The sequence below is a fragment of the Moschus berezovskii genome, chromosome 5 (assembly GCF_049115385.1).
Source record: "Moschus berezovskii isolate FMDL1 chromosome 5, NW_MosBer_1.0, whole genome shotgun sequence".
NCBI classification, from domain to species: domain Eukaryota; kingdom Metazoa; phylum Chordata; class Mammalia; order Artiodactyla; family Moschidae; genus Moschus; species Moschus berezovskii.
This window is the reverse complement of record NC_142464.1, coordinates 10,243,956-10,258,452: the sequence shown is the minus strand read 5'-3', so window position 1 is coordinate 10,258,452 and position 14,497 is coordinate 10,243,956.

Below are 14,497 nucleotides of genomic sequence, written 5' to 3'. Positions count from 1 at the left end.
ATGCTCAAATCCTTCAAGCTAAGCTTCAATAGTACTTGAATTGAGAGCTTCCTGATGTGCAAGCTGGACTTAGAAAAGGCAGAGGAACCGGAGATCAAATTGCCAACATCCCTTGGATCATAGAAAAAGCAAGGGAATTCCAGGAAAACATCTACTTCTGTTGCTTCAAGATGCAACAGTTAGAACTAGACATGGGACAACAGACTGGTTCCAAATTGGGAAAGGAGTTCGTCAAGGCTGTATGTTGTCACCCTGCTTCCTTAACTTGTATGCAGAGTACATCATGCGAAATGCCAGGCTGGATGACTCACAAGCTGGAATCAAAATTGTTAGGGAGAAATATCAATAACCTCAGATATGCAGATGATACCAAGCACTCTAATGGCAGAAAGTTAAGAGGAACTAAAGAGGTTCTTGATGAGGGTGAAAGAAGGGAGAGGAAAAGCTGGTTTAAAACTCAGCATTCAAAAAACTAAGAGCATGGTATCCACTTCATGGCAAACAGAAGGGGAAAAAGTGGAAGTAGTAGCAGATTTTCTTTTCTCGGGCTCCAAAATCACTGCAGATTGTGACTGCAGCCATGAAATTTAAAGATGCTTGCTCCTTGGAAGGAAAGCTATGACCAACCTAGACAGCACATTAAAAAGCAGAGGCATCGCTTTGCTGACAAAGGTCTGTATGGTTAAAGTTACGGTTTTTCCAGTAGTCGTGTATGGACATGAGAGTTGGACCAGAAAGAAGGCTGAGTGCCAAAGAATTGATGCTTTTGAATTGTGCTGGAGAAGATTCTTGAGAGTTCCTTGGATTGCAAGGAGATCAAACCAATCAATCCAAAAGGAAGTCAACCCTGAATATTCATTGGAGGGACTGATGCTGAAGTTTCAATACTTTGGCCTCCTGATACAAATATCCGACTCATTTGGAAAGACCCAAACAGTAGGAAAGATTAAAGGCAAAAGGAGAAGGGGGTCACCCAGCATGAGGTGGTTTAGTATCATCAAGGACTCAATGGACATGAGTTTGAGCAAACTCTAGGAGACAGTGGAGGGCAGAGAAGTTGCAGTCCATAGAGTCTCAAAGAGTTGGACATGACTTAGTGACCAAACAATAGTGAAGTGGGAGGCACACATAAACCTTTTCTGCCAAGTAACAAAGTACAGTATTTGTTCTGAATTAAAACTCCTGTGTAATTGAGTTGTGAGCTAAACTAGCTGTTTTTCTTTTAATTAAAAAAAGAAATATTCCCCCACAAAACATTTTTTTTCTTGAGAGTAAAACCCACAAACTATGGTTATTCACACTTGGATATTTGGCAGACTTTTTTTTTTTTTAATTATGTGAGCTTGTCACTTCAAGGTAAACAACTGGCAGTATGAATTTTGACTGAAAAATTTGAGCTTTCAAGTAAAACAATATAGAATTTGGAAAACTTGTATCTGCCACCATGAACTTGACAGCTTTCCAATACATAAACTATTTTGATAATAGGATTGTGGTCTTTTTAGTTAATGTGATTTTTTGATATTATACCATGAAATCTGTTGTCATTTGGAAGATCTTCATAATGCAGTGAACCAGTATTTTCCAATGATCAATAATTCATGATGTTCTAAAATCAGGCAAGAGTTAAAGATCTATTCAAAACACAAGATAGACTAGTGAATTTGAATATGATAATATGAATAGTATGCTTGTATGATTTCATATTTCATATTGCAATTATAAAGCTTAAGAGACTACCCCTTGTTGAGTTTTGGTGTATTACCAGAGGAAAAATATACAGAATTATTTGAAAATGTTATTAAGCTGTTACCTCATTTTCCAACTGCATATCTGTGAGAAACCAGATTTACTTCAAACATTATATTGAAACAGGTTAAATATAGAAGTGGTAGGAGAATTCAGCTCTCTTCTACTAAGTCAAACATTAAAGAGACTTGCAAAAATGTAAAACAATGACATTTTTCTCACTGAATTATTTTCTTTGGAAAGTATAGCTATTTTCAGAAAAATGATGTTATTTATGTTAATGTAGAAGGAAATGGCAACCCACTCCAGTTCTTGCCTGGAGAATCCCAGGGACGGGGGACCCTGGTGGGCTTCTGTCTATGGGGTCACACAGAGTCGGACATGACTGAAGTGACGCAGCAGCAGCAGCAGCAGAAGCTATTTATAGTTGTTTTAAAACAAACTAATAAATTTTTTAAAATTTCCATTTTGATTCCTCATATATTGAATACTGACAGAAATAACCCACATAAAAACTGCTCGGGATCCTGACTAGTTTTAAGATCCTCAGTGATTTTAAGTGGTTCCTGAGAACTACTCCCTTATAGAACAGGCCTAATCATGAAAATAGATTGAAAGATCATCAAAGGCTTATCATAGTATTCTGCCTAATGATTGGCCACCACCTCACGTGTATTTATTTGTCAAACATATTTCTACTTAACACAAATGTAAAATGGTAAAGAATCTGCCTGCCAGTGACAGAAGACGTGAGTTTGATCCCTGAGTTGGGAAGATCCCCTGGAGAAAGAAATGGCTAACCACTCCAGTATTCTTGCCTGGGAAATCCCATGGACAGAGGAACCTGGCGGGCTATAGTCCATGCGGCTGCAAAAGAGTCAGACATGACTTAGCAACTGAACAACAACAACAAATTTATATACTAAACTCTGTAGAGTGCTGTAGTGGACATTTCTACACTGGCGACTGGGACCAATGAACTGGTGGAAACAATCACATAAATCTTGAAGTCTGGTTAAACAGTATCATGCCTGGGCACTCTACTGAACCAGTGCCAGGCATTCTTTTGTCAGTTGGCTCAGTTTCAATCCTTTCCCTACCCCACCCTCTCCGGGGCAGAGGTTACTTTTTAAATGTTGTGAAGCTGAGTGGCATCAGGCAGAATGGAAAGAAGATAGGCTTCTGAATCAGAGGTCTTGTGCACAGTTTCCTACCTTGCCCTTAACAACTTGGAGACTGTGTGACTTGAAATGTTATTTAATCTCTCTCAAGCTCTGTTTTATCATCTGTAAAATGGGAATAATAAAATTTTCCTGAGAGGAATTTGTCAGAATTACACTGTTTTGAATATGTCAAGTGCTGGATACATAAATAGGCACTAAATAATTGCCCTTTCTTATTCCTTGGATTCATCGTGCCTTAAAATGCACAAAACATTTGCCCTGGCCTAATCAGAAAACCATTTATAAGTGGAAAAAAAAAAAAAAGAGAGAAATGAATGGAATCATCCAGAACTCAGTTATTAGGATGAATAAAATGAACAATTTCAAGTTTATGAAATGTGCTATATATGATACTCTTCCCTTTACAAAAATTACCTAGTTTATTCCTTAAAACAAAGACTGAAAAACATGATTTTCCACAGTTCACACATGAGGACACTGAAGTTTAGGGACACAAGTGACCCGAAACTTGCTCTGACCCCGCAGCCTCTGCTCTTTAACCAGCTCCCCTGGCTGTCCAGGTACATTACTTGGAACCTTTCTATCAACTATTTTCACATATTCATTTCTTTTTTTGGTTCTGTCACATTTATCCGTTCAGTTCAGTTCAGTCGCTCAGTCGTGTCTGACTCTTTGCGACCCCATGAATCACAGCACGCCAGGCCTCCCTGTCCATCACCAACTCCCGGAGTTCACACAAACTCATGTCCACAGAGTTGGTGTGCCATCCAGCCATCTCATTCTCTGTCGTCCCAGTCTCCTCCTGCCCCCAATCCCTCCCAGGATCAAGGCAATAATAATTATAAAAAAGATTTTACCACAGAATTTGAATTGGTGGCTCCTTGGCACTCTATAAGAGCAAATTTAACCACAAGTTCTGTTTTCACAAAGTGTACCAATTCATCAGTTCTAGCCATAGACTTCTCCAGTCATAAGTCTGGAAGATTAAACCATAGGGAAGTAGCATGGTCCAACCTGATTTAGTTGCCTGAGTCTTTTCCTTGAAAACCATTTATGCTCCATCCAGTTGACACAGTATGGCTCCTTCCTAATGGCCCTTGACAGTGGCTTGCCCGTGAAAAAACAGCATGGCTAGGAAGGCTAGCTTGATTTTTCAGAATCCTCACATGTGCAGCTTATAGAAAGCACGTGTATGACAATATGTACCTTCGATGCAACCAGCTTCCATTACAAGGAACTTGTTAACCCTAGAACTCTACTGCTTAAAAATAAAGGACATCCTGCATCAACCTTTTGACAGTTGCATTCCTGTTATTAATTGGGTGGTTTCACGTGCCTGCTACTGTTACTGCTTACTAGTCCCCCAAGAGCCATCCTTAGTAGTTGCCCATTTCAGAGAGGAGGCTGCTGAGACTGTCAGAACTTGTCCTATTTCTTGCCAAGAAAAACTGAGAACCCAGGCAGTGCTTTTGGTTATGAAACCCCTTTTGGGATGGATTCAAGGTAGTTCACTCACAAATGTGGAGAATGAACTGAAGAATTTAAGAATAAACCAAGTCCAGTCACATCAACACCCATTTTAACTATTTATTGACATGACTTGGCAACTAAAAAACAAAATAGTGTGGCTTATTAAAAAACTTTCCTTTGAAAAAATAAAACTTTTCTTGAATAGAATAGCACTATGTTAGAATTCTGTTAGGTTTCTTGGTGTGGATTAACAGACTCAACATATTAAATTCTTTATTGGATTAGACCACTTAACAAATGAAAATTTTGTCACATTTCTACTTTTAAATATCACATCTAGGAAACACATGTATTAATATTTACTACTGCTGCTGCTGCTGCTAAGTCGCTTCAGTTGTGTCTGACTCTGTGTGACCCCATAGATGGCAGCCCACCAGGCTCCCCCGTCCCTGGGATTCTCCAGGCAAGAACACTGGAGTGGGTTGCCATTTCCTTCTCCAATGCATGAAAGGAAAAGTGAAAGTGAAGTTGCTCAGTCGTGTCCGACTCTTAGCGACCTGAATTGTGCCAAATCAGATTCTATTATAAAGCTAAATCAAATATGAATCATTACCCCCAAAATTCAAAATCTATATGTACAAGGTAATGATAGACAACATTGGTGCTCACATCCTGAGTATAACTGCTCAGCTCTCATATGTTCAACTGAAGAAAGAATTGTGGTATTTCAAGTCATTTAAAAGGAGTAAAGTCATTTTTCTAGATGATAAATTGTAAATGAACCACTGAAATTACTTTGTGAAAACAACTTTCATTCTGATAGAGTCTGATATGACTTTGAAAACTCTAGGTGTTATAAAAGAAAAATTTGATTTTCACTAATGTAAATTTAGATTATCTAGTCTAAATCTACTTCATTTCTTTAAATTAATTCTTATATGACATATTCTCACTATAAAATATTACCACTTTACAACCTTGAATTTTTCTCTTTTGCTTTCCAAGCATTTTATCAGTAACTATCTATATTTCCAAGCCCATAAATTTCTATTAATGTGATAATCATACTGGTATCATATCACTTAAAACCTTAAGCTTCTCAGTCAAAATCTAAGGGAATTCTCAGAGGGAGGGAGTGAAAACTTAGGGGTTGGACATTTTTCTGCAATTTGAAGAGACAAACATCATGTAAATTCAAACTGGTTGGAAACTCAGTGGTCATCTGAAACACTAAACTCCAAAGAATTCATTCGTACATCTGTCAAAACATAGAAAAATCATTCTGAATTTGAAAGAACTTTTTGAAGACCTTATCTACATGGGGAATTTCCCACCCACCTATGAGGAATATGTAATTTGTGTTCAACACAAAGTCTCATTCAAGAACTAAAGATAATCTTACATCTAATCAATTCTAGACCAGAATTTTTGTAACTAATTTTGAGTGAGAATGTTCTTAAGGGAATAGGTGATACAAATCAAGCAGTCTCCAAGTGAAAAAAAAAGTTTAGAAGTGCTAAAAAGTCTGATTCTTTTCATCTTTCAGTTCAGTTCAGTTCAGTCGCTCAGTCATGTCCGACTCTCCGTGACCCCATGAATCACAGCACGCCAGGCCTCCCTGTCCATCACCAACTCCCGGAGTTCACTCAAACTCATGTCCACAGAGTCGGTGATACCATCCAGCCATCTCATTCTCGGTCGTCCCCTTCTCCTCCCGCCCCCAATCCTTCCCAGCATCAGAGTCTTTTCCAGTGAGTCAACTCGTCGCATGAGGTGGCCAAAGTATTGCAGTTTCAGCCTCAGCATCAGTTTCATCTTTACATATTTCCAAACTCCCCACTTTTTCTTCCTCTGTGTTTCAAGGCAAGTCTAGCAAAACACATGTCAGGGAAAGAAAACAATGAGGAGTAAAGGCAATGGGAGATAGGGATAAACAGGAGAGAAAAGAGTGAAGAGAAGAAGAGATAGTAGTTAAGAAATTAAAGGTCAATGGGAAAATAGACAGGTAGTAAGATCATTAGGGTTAAGGATAGTCAGTAGCGGGTGTGCAGACAGAGGATTTGAGACAAGAATGAGGCAGGAAATACAGAGGAGCAAGTGTGTCAGAGGACCTGAGGAGCCCAAAAGATAACGGATGGTATATGGTTAGCCCCAGGTCCAAAGGTAACATCACAAAGTCAGTATTCATGTAATGAGAAAATAACAAGGTATAACAACATTTCCTGGGAGACAGGGTAACACCTTTCAAGAATTTCCATCTCACTACCAGTGAGAAAAGCTTCTAAGAGTTGCTTGACGTTCATGGACAATTTGAGTGAAAGGAAGGATGATAGAAACCTGAAGTGAGGAAGACTTTGAAATTAAAGGGGCCGTCTTGGTTGAAGGAGAGAAAGTAAATTGGATTGTTTGTTTACACCAAGTGGAATTTGAGCCAATATGCCTTAAACCAGAATTTCCCAAGTCCAGGGGGAAAGCAGGAGGGACTCTTGTCTGATCTACAGCAGTGGGAAGCTCCTGAAAGACCCTAATTCAGTTCAGTTCAGTCCCTCAGTCATGTCTGACTCTTTGCGACCCCATGGACTGCAGCACACCAGGCTTCCCTGTCCATCACCAACTCCCAGAGCTTGTTCAAATTCACATCCATCAAGTCGGTGATGCCATCCAACCATCTCATCCTCTATTGTCATCCCCTTCTCCTCCTCCCGCCTTCAATCTTTCCCAGAATCAGGGTCTTTTCAAATGAGTCAGTTCTTCACATCAGGTGGCCAAAATAATGGAGATTCAGCTTCAGCATCAGTCCTTCCAGTGAATATTCAGGACTGATTTCCTTTAGGATTGACAGGTTGGATCTCCTTGAAAGACCCTAACAAGGCAGGAAATATAGGAGAGCACTGGGCAGTGAGCCCCCAAGGCCTGAAAGAAAGGGGCAGAGAGGAGGAAATAGCCCCTTGAGATCTGTGATGGAGCTCACACAGTGTTGCTTCGGCCCCATTCTTTTGATCAAAGCCACTCACAAGCTAGCCCAGAGTCAAGAGGCAAATAAGGAGACTCCACTTCTTGATGGAAGAGTCTGTAAAGAATTTGTGGCCATTTTTAATCTACCTCAACTCATATAATCACAGGCTCAAAAACTCAACAGAGAATCATCAACATAATTCAAAAGAGTGATATTAATTTGGAATGTTGTTTTTGTGTTTTTTTGAAGCTATAAAATATTTGGGGCTAAGTTTTACCAGATTAGTTCAGGTAGGAGAAGAATATAGCCACAGTTTTAATCAACTCTCACTTTTATTTTGGGATGCCCATTCTTGTAGATCATACACACACACAGAAATACACACACACCTCCAGGTCTACTACTGGTTTCTTGCACTATCTTTGTTCAAGTGAACTAGAAAATCAGTTTTATAATATGAATGGGAAGAATGAAATTAAAGGCCAACTTAATTCATTTAAGCAAAAGTAAACACAAAATGACTTATTTTTATATGGTGTCTGTCAATGGAAACACCTAATTTGGGTATCTCAAGAGACAGATACTCATTTAGGGTAGAGGAATAGTCTGCTTCAGAATGGAGATGGAGAGAGGATTTATATTCCACCTAATTAATACTTAACAGGGTGGCCTGGCGTGCTGTGATTCACGGGGTCGCAAAGAGTCGGACACGACTTTGCGACTGAACTGAACTGAACTGAAGAGTAATATCATGGTGTTTTATCAGACCCTTTTAATAGATTTTTGTTATCTCAAAAACATAGAAGAGAATAATTTATAAATTCTACTAACCAATGTTTGAGAAGCCGTAGAAAGTTCACAGTTCTTCCTAAAATGATGAGGGACTTTTCATTCTTCACCTCATTTCTAGGGTTTGGGAATGATTCTCTTTTCGAAGTCTTATCTTGTATGAGGTTCCCCTTTGAATAGATAACATCTCGTGCCTGATACTGGGTTTTGCAGGTGGCACTAGTGGTAAAGAACAAGCCTGCCAATGCAGGAGACCTAAGAGACTCACGTTCAACCCTGGGTCGGGAGCATCCCCTGGAGGAGAGCATGGGAACCCGCTCCGGTACTCGTGTCTGCAGAATCTCACGGACGGAGGAGCCTGGTGGGCTCCAGTCCACGGGGTCGCGAAGTGTCGGACACGACAGAGCGACTAAGCACAGCACAGCATGCCTGATACTAAGCTCTTTTCACTCCGTCCCATTCCCCACCTTCTTCTTCTTCCCCACTTTGTGGTGTCGAGGTTGGGTTTGCTGTCAGCTTCGGGCTTGGCTCTGCACGGGTGATGGTGAGAGAGCAGGGCTGGAGGAGGGAGGAGGAGCACCGCCTTCCTGAGCGCTTCCTGTCACTCCCGCTGGGCTTCGGCTTCAGGAGCCGGGCTTCTCCACTTGCCCGTGGTGGCATTTTGCAGTGGCAGCAACTGATGCCCCTGCGCGGTTTCCCAGCCTGTAGAGTCAGCCTCAACACGCCTGTCAGGGATACACAGGTCCAGGTCACGGTCATGGGTCTAACACAGCAGCGCGAGCGTGGGTCTCGTCCGCAGGGATCTGAGTTCCAGCTGCACTGGGCTCCTGTATGCTTCCGACTCCAGGCTCGCAGGTTTTAACAGCTCCACCTCTCTCTGCTCAGCAGAAACCTCTGCTTTCTCAGTTGCTACCTCTGGGAGACCTCCCAGTTCCCTTTTTGCTCCTAACTTTCAGTTCTCTGATTCATGGTTATATTAAGTCCTCTCGATTTAAAGAACAGACAGAATTTCTGTCTTCTGATTGGACCCTGACTGAATAAGTGACCCAAAAGTAACACAAATGATCAGTTAAAACATTAATCTTGATAATTTTAAGTGTAATCTTCAAAATTCAGGATGTACCTACCAGAAGACTTTAAACAATACAATGTTTAAGTTTCAGGGTTTACAACCCTCATTTGCAGTAGTTTAATATCCACAACATAAGCAGATTTTTCACCTAAAAATGCGGAAGAGTTTGATAATAATGACACTTTTAGTTTATCTGCACAGTAATCTTGTAGATAGGATAGGATGTAAATACTGCGTAAAAGTCAGTCAAAGATAAAGATTGTTTCAAGTATACAAACAACTATTTCAGGCAAATATAGGGGGAAATCCAAATAAGTCATTTCATATATATCCACGTTGAGCACAGGCATGTAGGAGAAAAAAGAAAAGCAATTGATTCTCAATGGCTTGGGGCTTCAAATGGAATGTGCGAAAAGAGCGACCCTTTAGTTACGGTTCTGAGCAGAAGATGGGGCAACTTTGGACTTCACTGTGCCCTCTGCTCCCTGCAGGGGATTGTGTGCTGAGAACGATGGCTTTTTCAGGCTTAGACTCATACTCGGTGACTGGGCACCTCTTAATAGTGAATATAGTCAGCTGTGCAAGTTGGTCAGCCGTAAGTGTCAACTCTGGGCACTGCGGGCTTTAAAAGTGTGAAGTGGAACCTTAAGCTGGAAGAAAGTACGAGGACTGTTAGAGAGTTTGATAGCAAGTTACACAGTATATTGCATATGACTACATTGGAAAGATAGACAAAATTGGTAACATCTGTTCTCCCACTGTGGATAGCTGCATGGCGGGGGACAGGAGCGGGAGAGAGACTTGCCTTTCACTGTCTACCCATTTGTATTTTTAAAACTGTGTACAAAGTTTACATAATAACTATTCAAAAGTTTTAAGAAGCCAATTAAATGTTTAATTCATATTTGTATTTCCCTTCACAGTTTCCAAATAGCTCTCACTTGTGAAATCCTCTACACTTCTCACTGAAAGCCTGTGAGGCGAAATGGCAGGATTCTTCTCATTTCATGCCCGAAAACCTGAGGGTATAATTGTCTGACTTCCTCAGTATCATACAAACAATTAAAGCTTAGGCTAAAAACAAGGTTTTCTTGCTCCGAGTAGTTTTTCCCATTATATTGCACTGCCTTATATGTGGCTGGTGGCTCAGAAGATAATTTGCCTGCAATGCTGGAGACCCAGATTTGATCCCTGAGTTGGAGAGATCTTGTGGAGAAGGGAATGGCTACCCACTCCAGTATTCTTGCTTTATGTGTGCTCAGGACTAAAAAACACATTAGGCAGAAAGACAATGGGCCTTAACAAGACAGAGTTTACAGGCCAAACCTGTAAGGTTTGTACACCTGACAGAAAGACTTTCATTGAAGCCTCAGCGACCTGTGGACCAAAGCTCCATGCCATATGAATTAATTCACGTATTCTTCGGCTAGCCCAGGGCTGAGGACCCAATATGTATTATATGCTGCTGCTGCTGCTAAGTGGCTTCAGTTGTGTCTGACTCTGTGCGACCCACTAGGCAGCCCACCAGATTCCTCTGTTCACAGGATTCTCTAAGCAAGAATACTGGAGTGGGTTGCCATTTCCTTCTCCAGTATTATATGCAGTCTTAACCAAAAGATTATAAATAGGTATTCTCCCCATTTTGCAGATGGGGAAATTGAGATTCATAAAAGTTACCTTACCAACACATTAATTTTAAAAATTATAAGGCAAGGATTTGCCTTCAGTTTATCTTTCCCAAAGTCCATTCAATTTTTAAAGGCATTGGGCTAGTTAGTCCGATGGACACATAGGTAAGTACAAAAGCTGGTGTCTCAGAAACAGAAGTTGAGTTGTGGGGTGTGGAGAGGAGAGGATGTCGGGGCAGAGAGGAGACCAGTACTGTGACAAGCCCAAAACTGATGGATCTAAGCATTATAAAAGAGGCATGAGCCAAGCCATAAGGGTTTAAAGGAACAAACAAACTTCATCTTCAGGTGAGTTGGACATGTCTTCATTCATGAGAGAGCAAGGGTGAAATAAACATTGAGCAATTACTAGGAGCTGAAATACAGAGTAGGCTAGGACTTATGAATGGGAAGAAAGCAAAAAAAGGCAGATGGGATGTGCGAATGTTGTAAGGTGTTTGTAACATAAATTATATTAATAGCAAATCTGTCTGTTGGCTCTGCTAGGATAGGTCTGTAAGTTGCAGGATCGCTAACTGAGATGCTGGTGACCAAAGCCCCTCCAGGGAAAATAGCACCCAAAATAAATAAACAATTTTTAAATTGTTGAATGAATGCATGTACTATGACAGGGCAAGAAAGCATGAGAACCTGTTACTCTCAATTTTCTATCATTTTGGATGAGCTCCGAATTACAATACTATCTTATTGTAGTAATTATTCAATGCTTGATTGTGGTTAAAAACTTAAACACTACTGAAACACACAGAATGCTAAAGTAATGCTTTGCGACATCAACCAACTCTCTCCAAGTCCAAGGAGAATGGCAGAACCCAGAACTCCTGCTGCCAAGTAGAAAAGTCTAGAAGTCTTTATGTAGGTAGTTTAGAAGAGAAATCTAGGCTGGAGATAAAAGAGAAATACGAAAGTCACTAGTCTAAAGGCATCTGAAACTGTGGATTAGATGGCCATTCAGAGAAGTGTGTAGACTTAGAATCTGAGAGGAAGGCCAAGGCTAGAGCATGGATCAAAGTCCACATATTGAGAGACGGTTGAAACTCAGGAAGAAACCCGGGTCACAGAAACTCAAGGGAAGAGGCACTCGAAAGAGTGCTGAATGGTCTATGGTACTAGGTGATGTAGAGAACACTCCCCTCCCAGAAGTTTTGAGATGTACCCATTGGATTGAGCAACCAGAAGGTCATCAGTGTCCTTGTGATTACAGTTTCACTTGAGTGAAGGGGGTGAAAGTCAGATCACATCGGGCTCAGAAATGAGTGGGAGCTGTGGACGTGGTGACAGCATGTGAGAAAACACTTTCAAGAAGTGTGACTGGTAAGCGAGAGAGAAATAGTGTGCTGGCTGAAACTGAATGGGGTTGAACAGGTTTGAGAAGAGACTTAAGCATGTCTATATGCAGATGGGAAGAGTTCAGTAAAGAAGGAAAAGAGACTAGCGAGTGGCAGGAGATCCTTAAGGAGGTAGGAAGGAGGGTGTGAGATGCTGGTGGAAGCATTGGCCTTTACCAGGAAGAGGCAGGCCCTCTGAAGATCAGGGGGATGCAGTGACGCTGGTCCAGCCCGTCTCAGGTTGGGTAATGAGAGGTAGTTTGTTAGGAGACTTCAAGATGCCAAGATGAACGAATCAGGACCCCAGACCTCCCTCGGTTTGAAAGAGGGGGTAAAACATATGCTAATAATTCTGCTATTAAGTAGAAAGTGATAGATGACACGAGAGAGCTAGAAATAAAAGGCAAACAATGGTAGCTTACTGAATGGAAAGGTTGTTTCTGACTTGGGATGGAGTGGACTCTCGTAAAGGAGGTAAAATCTGAGATAGACCTGGAAGTATGTGGGAACTCAGAGGCATAGGCCATTACATTACAGGTGAGTAGTTTAAGCAAGGGAAGTGAAGGTGATACTTAGGGAATGGAGACCACATAGGATCCGAGTGAAATGTCAAATAGGTGAATGATAAGTGATAAACCTCAAAAGGTGGAGCTGCATTGAGGAAAGCTATGATGTCAGACCAAGGAGTTTGGAGTTTGTTGTCTGCAGGTAGTGGGAAATTATAGAAATTTTTTCTGTTTAAAAAGTAGAACATTTAGGAATCAAATTAGAAAGGCATCAGTTCAGTTCAGTTCAGTCAGTCAGTCGTGTCCGACTCTTTGCGATCCCATGAATCACAGCACGTCAGGCCTCCCTGTCCATCACCAACTCCCGGAGTTCACTCAAACTCATATCCATGGAGTCGGTGATGCCATCCAGCCATCTCATTCTCTGTCGTCCCCTTCTCCTCCTGCCCCCAATCCTTCCCAGCATCAGAGTCTTTTCCAGTGAGTCAACTCATCACATGAGGTGGCCAAAATATTGGAGTTTCAGCTTTAGCATCAGTCCTTCCAATGAACACCCTGGATATTGATCTCCTTTAGAATGGACTGGTTGGATCTCCTTGCAGTTCAAAGGACTAAAATAAAGACTTGGGAAACATCAGGTACTAAAAAAGGTATGTTAGGAATTTGATAAATATTGATGAACGAATAAAGGGATAATTGGATGGCTGAACAAATAAAGACCATGTAACCATTCTAACATTGGAGTCAAGGGCTCACACTGTCTTGAATTTCCCAGTGAAGTTATGTGTAGGGGCTGACTTCGGTTTGACCTCTGCCATTTATGCCAAACATCAACAGTGTCGTCACTTATCAATATATAACACACTGGCCCACCATCTTACAGTAGATTAATTTAGTTTAATTTAATTTAGATTGATTAATTTTAGTCTAGTTTTAGAACTGGAAAATGAGTTTCTATTTTATAAGTGAAGTACATAGTGTGTGAGCTGCTTTTGTATTTGTATATATAAGATTAAATCAAAACCTAATGTATGATATCCCTGGGCTATGAGGATGGTTCAATATATACAAATCAATATAGCACATTAATAGAATGAAAGATAAGAATCATACAATCACCTCAATAGACATAGAAAAAGCTTTTAGACAAAATTCAACACTATTCATGATATAAAGCTATAGTCATGAAAACAATATCATTGGAGTAAAAACACTCAAATATTTTAATGGAACAAAATCAAAAGCCCAGGAATAAATCCACACATAGATGGGCAATAGTTGACAAGGGAGCCAAGAATATAATAAGTAGTGGTGGGATAACTGTATATTCACATGAAAGAGAATGAAACTAGACCCATATCTTATACTCAAAAAACTTAAAATGTGTTGACTTACATCTAAGACTTGAAACCATAAAACTCTCGGAAGATAAAGACATAAAGCTCCCTAACATGGCTCTTGCTAATGGTTTGCTGGATATAACACCTAAAGCACCGGTAATAAAACGTAAAAAAATAAACAAGTGGGATTATATCAAACTAAAAAGCTTCTGCAGAGAAAAAGAAACCATCAGCAAAGTGAAAACACAACATTAAGAATGAGAAGAAATATTTGCAAACCATGTAAATTGCAAACCATGTCTGACAAGGGATTATTATTCAAAATATGTAAAGAACTCAATAGCAAAAAAACAACACAATTAAAAAAATGGGCAAAGGGCTGAATAGACATTTCTTCAGAGTATATATGAAAGGC